This window comes from Camelus ferus, chromosome 1, assembly GCF_009834535.1.
Source record: "Camelus ferus isolate YT-003-E chromosome 1, BCGSAC_Cfer_1.0, whole genome shotgun sequence".
In the NCBI taxonomy this organism is placed as follows: domain Eukaryota; kingdom Metazoa; phylum Chordata; class Mammalia; order Artiodactyla; family Camelidae; genus Camelus; species Camelus ferus.
The window spans coordinates 51,076,227-51,088,638 of NC_045696.1; the positions used below are offsets into that span (position 1 = coordinate 51,076,227).

The 12,412-nt window shown below is 38.4% G+C and overlaps 1 protein-coding gene across 1 annotated transcript in view; it reads right to left on the minus strand.

Moving 5' to 3' along the window:
• The window catches only part of USF3 (upstream transcription factor family member 3), a 48,608-nt gene extending 46,435 nt beyond the window's left edge, over positions 1-2,173 (minus strand). Inside the window, 1 exon segment of the mRNA XM_032479323.1 lies at positions 1,891-2,173. The gene's annotated coding sequence lies outside the window, so the exon portion shown is untranslated.
• Between the last annotated feature and the right edge of the window lie 10,239 nt (positions 2,174-12,412).

Below are 12,412 nucleotides of genomic sequence, written 5' to 3' on the forward strand. Positions count from 1 at the left end.
CAACACTGACTGCTGAGTAAAAACACCTAGGGAGCTTTAAAAAGTACACCTATGGCTGAGGTCACCCCATATCAAAAGAGAATCTCTGGGGGGAGCAGCCTGGGCATTAACATGTAAAAGCACTAAGATGATTCTACCGAACAGCTGAACAGTGAACAGTCGGGATGGAGACTCACGGGGTTAAGAAGACAGAAAGGGAAGGCATGGCAGATATCGTTAAGACTAAAACTTGATAAACCCTGTTTATAAGCAACAGTTTTGAGCTGACTGCCTATTGAAGCTTATCTTCTAACCTGAGTTAAACATTCTGTTTTCTTAGTGTTTCTTTTCCTTTGTTGACAATGCCAAACTCTGAAAATAGGAAAACAGCCCATTAATTTCTCTTGTGTGACTGTTTCACCATACAGCTCACAACTTCAGAATTTTATTCCATGATGTCCCACAAACAACTAACATAAAAAGCAATTATTTCAATCCTATGCTGCCCTTATATCTCTGCAATGAGGTGCTTTTATTGTAAGGAATGTTCTAGGCTGCATTCACGTTTGGATTTTATAAAACTTCTCTTTTAAATAAGAGAGCATGTAATACCTATGTGTATAAAATTGCTTGTACTAGAGCAAAATGTAAGATTAAGTAGTCATTCTTTACACTCTTCCTGCGATAGGATTCTGTTCCTAGTTTCAGATGATTACAAAGTATTTTGCTTATTTTGTAACAAATTATCAAATACTTTTGCAGTACTTCACAAATAAAGGGAAACAACAAATGTATCCCATACAGTAACTCTGTACTACATCAAAGTGTCCTGTGTAGGAGGAAAAAGTCATCAAGGTGATTATAAAGTTTGACAGCCTGTTGATCCTTCTAAAAGCAGGTTTGCTTGTCTGCTTGTTTTTTTTTGTTTTGTTTTGTTTTTTACGAAAAAGCAAGGTACAAAATATGCTTCAGAATCCATGTTACTCACGGAAGGGTTTATTCAAGAAATATGCATTTTGTTTATAAGTAAGCAACTGTCTTTGTTATGCAAACTTCAGTTAGCCACAACTGTCTTGTTTTGTGTGGCGTTAAGTCAACATATCTACTTAATAGTAAAAATGGCAGGAGAACATAAGTTGGAAGTCTATAGCTGGGATCCCACGTGTAGGTTTATTCCCAGATAAAGTTAATAAATTCGAAGGACCGTATCTCAGTGTGTAACCATAGTGAGGGGGAGTGGGGAAGAGGAAAAGGGGGCAATGAGTATAGGAGAACTCAACAATCACAGTGTTAAACAGGAGTCCAAAAATATTTCCTCATAAACATGGAACTAGATTTCAAGAGTTGGCCATTCGCTTGTACCGCTCCTATTCAGTAAGGAAAAGAAAGGCTTCTAAAAAGAAGACGAAAGCCTAACTCTCCGACATAGGTGTTAGAGTTAAAAAGCAAGTCACTGGAGTCTGACCAGTGGGTCCGAAGGAAATTCGGAGGGCAAGGAAAGAAGAGGAGATGAAGGAGACAGGAAAAGGTGAAGGTGGCGGGCAAAGGCCATCCGGTGTGAACCTGGATGCCCAGCTCTTTATGCCCCGGGCAGCGTGGAGGCTCTCTCGCCCCGCGGGCATCGGGGGGTCGGGACGCAGCGCGAGCCCCCCACAGGCCTGGCACCAGGGGGCGCGGGGCGTCTGGAGGTCGGGGAGAAGAGGGGTGCGCGCACCTTCCGCGCTCGCGCCCCACCGGGCTCCGTGCGCAGGGGTCCCCAGGAAGAAGGCACACTTTGCGCAGCCCTTGCCTCCGGGTGCAGGGAGGGGGTGGGTGGAGCAGAGCCCGGGGCCGCCCCCCGGAGCCGCCCCCGCAGCCCCGGCCCCGGCCCCCGGCCCTGGCTGTCAGCGGCCCCCTCCCGCAGTCACTCACCCGCGGGCTGCGTGGTCTTGGCCGCGGCGGCGGCGGCGGTGGCGGCGGCGACCCCCGCCTGGGTCATGATCTCAGGCGGGTACGGCAGGGGTGTCCGACCACCCGGGCGAATCTCTCCGTCCGCGGCCGCCGCCTGCTCCTCTGGGGCTGGGGGAGCGCGGGCCCAAGCCCTCCTCTCCCCCCGCCCCCGCCGCCTCTTCTTGCGGCCACCGCCGCCGCTGCGAGCTCTAGCCCTCAAGGCCGGAGACCCGGCAGCAGCGCGGCCTCAACTTTCCCAGCCCCCCTCCCCCCGCCCCTCCCCGTCCCTCACCACCCCTCCCGCGGCCGCCGCTGGGCAAGCGAACAGCCTACCCTGGGTGCGCTGCGGTCCCGCCCCTGCCATTCAGCCCACCAACCCGGACCCGGGGAGGCTGCCATGATAGCCAATCAGGACCCGAGACGCTGTTGCGCTAGGCTAGAGGGCGGGAGGAGGTGGAGGGAAAACCGAAGAGCGAACGGGCCTCGGGCGGCCCAATGAGGAGGGCCGGGGGGCGGAGGTGTGCAAGTTGGGTTGAAGGAACAGGAAATATTCTTAAAGGTAGAATGATGGGCAGGACGGAAAGCCAGTACGTGAATGGGAAAGAGGTGGGCCTGGTTCCTTAAAGGGGACGCCTTGAGAATCTAGCAAAAGAGGTGTTTTAAGAAACTTCTTTGTATCCTGTTTTCTGTTCTGTTTTCTACGTCTTCGATAGGAGTTTGGGACTGGAACAACTGAAAAGGAAGAGGGCACAGAAAACTTTCAAGAACGATTAGAGAGCTCCTCTTAGCCTAGAGGGCAGGAAGGCGGCATGATACCTCTGAAACAGGAGGTGGGGAAGAGAAGAGATTGAGGACGCCTCCCGCTGCCCCTTCACTGAAAGATCGTTGCCGACCTGAAGCTGCTGGAACTTGTAGGCTGTGGTCATCTGTCGTTTTTCATTTGCCGCAAAGACGGATTCCTGCGAATTGGAGATGACCGTGTTCAGCAATGTCTTGGTGGCCTTCTAGCTGGGGGAAGAGAGTATGTGGCATTGGGGGATGGGGTTTGAAACTTCAAGCTTGGGATTCTAGAAACCTAGATCTGGGAGATATAGCGCCGCCGTGACCGAATGGAAACCCAAGGGTCTCTAACTCCAAGATGGGTTTGGGGCCCTGGAGCTGTGGTTACAACTCCTTTTTCCCTGGTTTCACTTCATATTTCATAATTCCTCCCCTCCTGAAACAGGTGTCCTCCACCTAGCGGTGGTTGAAGATTTCCTAGCGCTTCCACAACCAGGTTATAAATGTCCCAGATGCTACATGTCCAAGGGCTAGACCAGATAACTTCCAGAAGGTGCACGCAGAGCATGGCATAGTGGGAATTACTTGAGCCTTTCTGCAGAGGAAGCTGACCTTGTATGGGATAAAGGGTAAAGTTAAACAGTAACCACACCTTATGTTTGTACAGCAGTTTAAAAGCTATGATGAAACAGAAGGTCTCAGTGTTACTTACAAACTACTGCACTGTAAACAGTCTAGAAATTTTCTTTAACTCCTGCATCTTGGCATACGAAGTTCTAATTAGTCTCTGAGTGGATTTAGCACACTCAAATCAAAGCTGCAGATGAGAAGGACCCTAGGATTCAGAGCCTAATAGTAATGCTAATAGGACCTCCATGAATTTGTATTAGTTAGCATGTCTAGCTGTTGGAAATTTACATTGTGATCAGAATATAAGGTATTCTGATTTAAAAACTATTCTGGTTAATACATACCATACCTAGGGTGTGTATGATTTTCTAAGCAACTATGATGCATCGAGTTTAAAGTAAAATAAATAGTTTTTTGATGGTTCAGAAAACAGACATTAAGAGATTCTTTAGACTACCGTTAAAAACATACATTAATACCTTTCAGGCACAATTTAGGTGTGTTAAGAGAAATTTATATTTAATAAAAGGTCTGAATGTTAGCTTTTTCATTTAAAAAATGAAGCCCAAATCATGGATCTTTTCATTGACTTTGCTTATTCAACATTGGTGTACTGCTCAAGATATGAGAGGATAATATCGAATAATCCACCAGTTTTCAGGCTGACTGACATGCTTATAGTGCCTACACATATAAACTATGGTGGCCAAATGAAACTGGTCTCTGCCTCCAGGCCAAGTCCATTTTCACAGGGCTCGAGTGAATCTGATTTTCACCCACATAGTTAAGACCTTTCAGTGGCTCTAATACTCTTTGCATGACTTAAAAGCCTCTTGCTTTTATCTCCAGTTTCATTTCGTGGTATCTCTTTTTTTTCCTACTCCTGGGGATTAATGACTAGTGGAGGGGGCCCGCTGACAGCTGGGCCAGGGCCAGGCTGCGGGGACAGCTCTGAGCCCTGTTCTACCCACCTATTCCCTGTTTCCAGAGGCCAGGGAGGGCTGAGCAGTGTGCCTCCTTCCGGAGGACCTCTGTGTGCAGACCCTGTTTGGGCGTGACCGTAAGAGTGCACGCACCCCTCTTCTTCTCGTCCTTGCCCCCAGGTGCCAGGCCCGTGGAGGACAGGGGCTCACTCTGTGCATGGGGTTAGATAGGCTCCTTGCTTGCATCTTGTTTTTAGACATTTTCAGAAATGAATGGCAGCGGTCAACTGTTTTGCAAAGTGGCTTTAATATTCTGCATTTTCAACAGCAATATATGCAGATTCCAGGTACTCCACATCATCACCAATCCTTGATATTGTCAGTCTTTTTAATTCTAGCCCTTATAGTAGGTGTTGAAGTGGTCTCTTGTATTTTAATTTGCACTTCTCTAAGTACTAGTGTGTTGTGCATATGTTCATGTATTTATTGGACAGTTACATATCTTCTTTGGTAAAGTGTTCAAATCTTTAGCCCATTTAAAAATCATGATGCCTGCCTTATTATTGAATTGTAAATGCTCTATATATTATGGATAAAAGTTCTTTCTCAGATGTACGTTGTGCAGATATTTTCACCTAGTCTATATCTTGAAAAACAAAATTGCTTTTTTGAGGTATGATTGATCTACAATAAACTGAACATATTTAAAATGTACAGCGTGGCAAGTTTTGACGTTTGTAAACATCTGTGAACCATCTCCACAATCAAAAATGGACATATCCATCCTGCTCTCAGTTTTCCTTCTTTCACTCCTTCCTCTTGCCCTCATCCTGTTCTCCAGGCAACCACTAACCTGTTTTGTCACTATACATTCGTTTCACTTTCTAGAATTTTATATAAATGGATTTTTCCCATTTATACTCACTTCTGTTTACTTTCAATCAGCATACTTTTTTTTTTTTGATATTCATCCCCTCTGTTGTGTGTATCAGTAATTCATTAGCTTTTGTTGCTAGGTAGTATTCCATTGTTTGGATATATTGTATATATTCACATTGGTGGACAGTTGTATTGTTTTTGGGTTTTGACTATTACAAATAAAGATGCTAGAACATTTGTGTACAAATCTTTGTAGGATATCTACTTTCATTTTCCTTGGGTAATACTTGGGTAAATATCCAGTGGAATGGCTGAGTCAGAATCTAAATGTACCTTTTTAAAAAAATTGCCAAACTATTTTCCAAACATTTTATATTCCCACTAGTAGAGTATGAGATTTCTGAATTGTACCATCTCCTTGTCAACACTTAATATGGTAAGTCTTTTAAAATTTTAGTCATTCTAATAGGTGTATAGTGGTATTTCATTGTGACTTTAATTAGTATTTCCCTAATGGCTGATGATACTGAGCATCTTTTCATGTACTTATCAACTATTTGTATATCTTTTGTGAAGTTATGTTTAAATTTTTTGCCCATGTTAATTGGGTTGTTCATTATATATTGAGTTTTAAGAGTTTTTTTTTTTTAATGAATTCTGGATACATATCCTTTATCAGATATGTGATATGCAATATATTCTCCCAGTTCTGGGTTGTCATTTTATTCTCTTAATATTGTTTTTCAAATAGTAGTTCTTAATTTTAAGTCCAATTTATCAAATATTTCTTTTATTAATTGTGCTTATGGGATCATACCTAAGAAATCTTTGACTAACATAAGGTCACACAGATTTTTCTTCTGTTCAAGAAGTTTTATAGTTTTGTTTTATATTTAGATCCATGGTGCATTTTAAATTATTACATATTGTGGGAGTATGGATCAAAACTTGTATTGTATTGGTAATATGGATTATATTTTTGTATTGGGAAATCCAGCTTTTCAAGTACCAGTTGTAAAGATTGTCCTTCCTCCTCTGAGTTGTCTTTGGGCAAAAATTAATTGACCATGTATGTGCAGCCCATATTTCTAGACTCTATTCTGTTCCATTGATCTATTTGTCAATCTTGACACCAATACTGCACTGTTTTTTGTTTTGTCTTTTAAAATTTATTTTTTAATTGAGGTATACTTGATTTACAATGTGTTAGTTCACATGTACAGCAAAATGACTGTTATACATATACATGTATGTTCTTTTTGAGATTCTTTTCCACTATAGGTTATTACAAGATATTGAATATAGTTCCCACTGCTAAACAGTAGGTCCTTGTTGTTTATGTATTATATATATCATACCACACTGTTTTAATTGGTGCAGCTTTATAAGCCTTGAAGTCAGGTAGTGTAACTTCTCCAATTTTCTTGTTCTTTAAAAATTTGTTTTCACTATTCTAGGTCCTTTGCATTTCCATTTAAGCTTGTCAAGTTAAAAAAAAAAAAGCCTGCTAGAATCTTAACTGGAATTTACAATTCAATGTGGGGAGAAATTATAACTTAGTATTGTCTTTTGATTCATGAATGTGTTCTCTCCATTCATTTGTGTCTTTTAATGTTTCTCCTAGGATTGCTTTATAGCTTTCTGTATACAGGTTTTACATATATTTGCTAAATTTATCCATAAATATCTCATATGTTTATGCTATTGTAAATTTTTTTAGTTTAAATTTCTAGTTTTTATAGCTGGAAAAACAATTGATATTTGTATACTATGGCCTTGTTGTACTAACTTACTAGTCCTAGCAGTTTTTTTTGTCATAGTATTTTTTACTTCATCATGTTATCTGCAAATGAAGACCATTTTCTTTCTTTCTATGCAATCTGCATGCTTATTATTTCTTTTTCTTGTCTTACTGTACTGGCTAGGGCTTCCAGTGCAACATTATATAGAAGAGGTGAAAGGAGTTATCCTTGTCTTCTTCCCAATCTCACATATAAAGCATGAAGTTTTTCACTATTAAGTATGATGGCAGCTGTAGGCTTTTTATAGATGACCTTCCCAAATTAAATTCTTTTTTATTCTTTTGTCACTGAAAGTTTTTGCCATGAATGAATGTTGAATTTTTTTCTGCAGCTATTGAGATAATCATGACTGATATTGTTTACTGTTTTCTTGTAATGTCTTTGCCTGGTTTTGGTACCAGCTGTTCTCATAATATGAATTAGGCAATCAATATTCATTTCTCTACTATTTTCTTGAAGAGTGTAGAATTGGTATTATTTCTTCCTTAAATGCTTAATAGAATTCACAAGAAAAGCCACTTGGACCTGAAATTTTTTTTTTGTGGGACTACAAATTCAATTTCTTTCATACAGTTAAAGCTATTCAAATTACCTTTTTAAAAATATATTTGACTTTTTTTTGGTAGCAGCTTGAGATATAATTCACATACCATACAATTCACCCACTATGGCTGAATAATATACCATTTTATCGATAGGAAATACTTTGATAATCATTCAGGTAATGAACATTGGGTTGCATCTACTCTTTGGCTACTATGAGTAACACTGCTATGAACAGTCATGTATGAGTTTTTGTGTGAATGTATGTTTTCTCTTGAAATTATATACCTATATACCTAGGAGTGGAATTGTGGAGTCATATGGTGACTCTATGTTTAACCTTTTGAAAGAACTTCTAGACTCTTTTTGGGTAACCTGAATGATTGGCATCGTTCAAAAAATTTGTCCATGTCATTTAAGTTGTTGAATTTATTGAATAAAATTGCTTGCAATATTCCTATTATCTTTTTATTGACAGTAAGTTCTGAAGTGACGTCCTCTCTTTCATTACTGATGTTGGTAATTTGTGTCTTCTCTGTAAGGGGTTGGGGTGGGGATTGGTCAGTCTGGTTAGAGGGTAAGTTTATCGATTTTATTTTTTCAAAGAAGTAGCTTTTGGTTTCATATAGTTTTTCTACTCTTTATTATTTTCAATTTTATGACTTTCTGCTCTTTATTTCCTTCTTTCAGCTTACTTTACTGAACTGGCTCTGAAATGGCTCTTCTTTTTTGGTTTCTTAAGGTGAAAGCTTAGGTCTTTGATTCAAGATCCCATATACAAGCAACAAGGATCTACTGTGTAGCACAGGGAACTATATTCAGTATCTTATAACAACTATCATGGAAAACAATCTGAATCACTTTGCTGTGCACCTGAAACAATACTGTAAATCAACTATACTTCAAAAAAAAATCTCATATACACATTTAATGCTATATATTATCTTTTAGTTTTATCCAAGAGCTTTGATATATTTTCATTTTCCTTCTCTTCAAATTTTTTCTAATTTCTACTGCAATACCTTCTTAAGACACCTAAGTTATTTTGAAGTGTGTTGTTTAATTTCCAAATATTTGGGAGATTTTTTCCAGATTTATTATTTTCTTATTTAATTCTGGTGTGGTTAAAGGACATCATTTGCATGTATCAATCCTCTTTTATTATATTGTGACTTACTGTTTACCAAGAGTTTGAAATCTCCAGTTGTAATTGTGGATTTGCCTATTTCTCGTCAGTTTTTTCATCATATATTTTGAAGCTATGTTGTTATGGTCATACTCATTTAAGATTATAGTCTCTTGGTAAATTATCCTTTACCATAAACATCCCTCTTTATTTCCTGGAAATACATTTTGTTCCAAAATTTACTTTGGTGTAATTTAGTCACTCCAGCTTTCCTTTGATTAGTGTGCATGGTATATCTTTTCCATCCTTTTTCTTCTAACTTACGGGTTCACTTATATTTAACATGGGTTTCTTATAGGTAACATGTTTTTGGCTTTTTCAATCCAGTATGAAAAATCTCTGCCTTTTAATTGGTGTGTTTAGACTATTTACATTCAATATAATGATCAATAGGGTTGTATTTGAAGTTTCCATCTTACTATTTGTCCTATCTCTCCTTTGTTTTGTACAATTTTACACCTTGCCTTCTTCCACTTTAATATTGTTCTTTGTAAAAGCTGGGTAATATGGAAATGTGGTATTTCAACTTTTCCCTTATTAGTCAGCATTTTGGTTGCTTCTAGTTACTTACTGTGAACATTATCATACAGGTGGCTGGCTTCCCTCCATTTAACCCCAGTTTGGCCTCTTAACTGTGACCTTGATAAAGTTACCTTCTCTAAGCCCATTTCTGAACCTGTAAAATGGAGCTAATGAAAGTTTCTACCAAAAAACATTGTTGTATGAGTTAAATAACTTATATAAGAGCATCAATCATAGTGCCTGATTCTTGGTAACCCTTCAATAAATGTTACAGTAGCCAGTGAATCCAATGCAAGACAGTGGGTTAGGCCTGGCAGTACATAAATATTTTCAAATTCCCCTCACTTAGGCAAAAATAAAGCCATAGTTTTGTGAATTGCCTTATTAGAGTTCCTTTTTCCATTATTAATTGTATTTCCTTTGTGAATTACGTCCTTTCACTAGGAAAAGATTTCAATGTCTTTCTTAGATATGAGCTCTTTAAACAGAGTAACTTTGAATGCAACATTTTGTAGGCCTTTTAAATACACATTATTTGTAATTTTGTTAAATCTGACCATATTTTTAAAACTCTGTGATTTTTATAACTTACCTGAAGGATATGCCTGTGAGAATTTTTAAAAACTTCACTGTTTTGCAGACATTTTTATAGGCATTTTATATTTACATTCATGAATGTCGTATATCACTTTATCTCTTCCATTAGTTTATTCACCAAGTTTCAAAGGAACTTCATGTCTTGTATAAACTCATAGTTTCTACGAATTCCTGATACTTGTGTCTAGTTTTTATTAAATTTAGTTGGTTCTGTATTGAAATGTTGCTGAGATACCATGGGCTTTTCAGTTCCAAAGATTTTACAGTGACTATTGCCCCCTACCTTTAGGTATTAAAAGAGTAATACCAACATTTGTTTTGTATTGAAAGCCAAAGTAAAAATTGACTTGAATGTTTTCTCTAAAATTCTGTAGTTTATTACGCCTCCCAATCCAACACAGTATCTCATGGCAACTGGAATAATGAAACAATGTCATGTTTGTTTCCTACCTGACTGATCACAGGGCAGGGCCATGCCCCTCTCTTTCACTGCTGTACTGTCAGTGCCTGAGCCCTTGTGGGTACACTCCCTGACCAAATCTCTGTACTGAATTCTACAAGTTACAGGAACATTTTTTTTTAAAGGACTGGCAGTAATCCAGGAACCATTCTCTAAATTTGTCCCAGGTTACATATTATTAGCTGGATTTTGATTTGGAGGAGAGACACTATACTAGTTTACATAGGGAAAGAGGGCTTGGCGAGAGGAAGCTTTCAAGTATGTGGCAGTTTCGTTGTTAAAACTACACTAAACTAAACACAACCAACTAAATAACACAAGTCTGAGGAAATGTGCACAGTATAAACAAAGGTCATATAGACTTGCTTATATGTAAAATAAATGAATTGAATCAAGTCCCTAATAGGTGGTCATTCCTAATGTCAGTCATCAGGGGACAAAGTTTGTGTTAGAGAATAGAAACCAAAATGATGAAGACCTAGGGAGGAAGAAATTTACTCTTTGGATCCTGATGCTAAAGGTCAAATTGTGTGGAAGATCTTTCCTAACTTGGCTGATAATATAATCTCCAGCTAAAATGCAGTTGAGCTGGTCTGCTGTTTCTAAATTGTAGCTTTCTCAAGGCAGTTTACAATGGGATAGGCTCAGTCCAGGGGGACAAACAGCAGCTCCACAATGTAGGTTGTATGGTCTCTGTTATATAAATTCTGAATTTGTATACCTTTTGCACTCCTTTTCATACTTTTAGTCTCAGCTCTTCTATGGGAATTAGGCTTGTTTATACTCAAACCAATGTTAAAAGAAATCAAGTCAGTGTACAGAATATTCCTCTCCACTAAGTTTCTTTCGAAGTTAAATTCAAGACCCTTGGAGACCGCGGCTGTTATTTTAGTAAAGCTGGCCTCTACTTAGACATGAATTCTACATAAATTAGAATTTTACTTCCCTTTAAAGAGACCATGATTATCTGCCTGGTTCATTTACACATCCCTAGAGCTTAAAATAGCAGGTGCTCAATAAACTCAAAAACAATTTACGTCAGCGAAAGGCAGATAACTTTCACACAAAGGAGATGGTAAGGATAAAGTTATGAAACTGCTTTTAGGGTGCTATAATAAAGCCCTCATCTTACCAGATTTTACTGTTCTGTATACTAATTACTTTAAGTTGTGTATTCAAATTTCACCTGCATAAGCAGCTATGCTTATATTACCTGTCTTATTTTAGTACAGACAGTTTGATTTTACTTTAGTATACAGCCTGCTAGTGACGAATAGGATTCAAGATTGTTCAAATACTCATAGAGAACTTTTAATATTGCCAATTTGGTTTCTAAAAGATGAACTAACTAGATGAGCTCATAAGTTTGGTCAAGGAAACGAAGAAAAACATTGTATCCTGCACCTCCTCTATAGTTAAATTAACTTTTAAGCAGAGTACCTTCTTTCCTTAAAATGGTATATAGCTTCCTGTGCCCTTTCAAAGGTATTAATTTTTACATTAAAAACAAAGAAAAACATTATAGTCAGGTATCTTTTTGAAGCTCAGCGATTTAACACACGATTTAATTTATATTACTTAGATTCCTTTATAAACTCATATGTCTTGAGTTTTTGAAGATAGCAAATAAGAGTAAAAGCTGTGACTAAATTCAGCTATGCAGCAAATTACTTTCAATAAATCAGGAAAATTTAATTCAAAGTCCACAAATTCCAAAACATCCCTTCTCCCCTATAGACTGTATCTTCCCAAATGTTGGACTTAAGCTTCCATCACAAATTAATGTAAAACAGGCCATATTTCTTTGAGATTTAAATTCTAGGCTGTTAAAGCAGTTATTGATTCTTACTAACTTTATGCTCTCAACTATTCCTGAAGCGGACTTTGATTCTAGATGAATAGTTTTCACTGAGGAAACTGTTTTAAATTTAGAGAATTGGAAAGGTTGAGAACTTCTGTCCCAGTAACAGATTTCGTATTCTCTGACTTCACATTCCTCAATGTTCTATCAAAATAACTACACATACATTTAAAAATCTGACTCAAGGCCTTTTTTCCATAGGGCTATGCTACTTGGCTGTATCTTAAACTAGGACTAAATTCCTATAGTACAGCATTGTAAGGGAAGTCCAATTCAGGACCCTCTGCCACACGGTTTATTTCCCGAAAAAATTCTCATAGG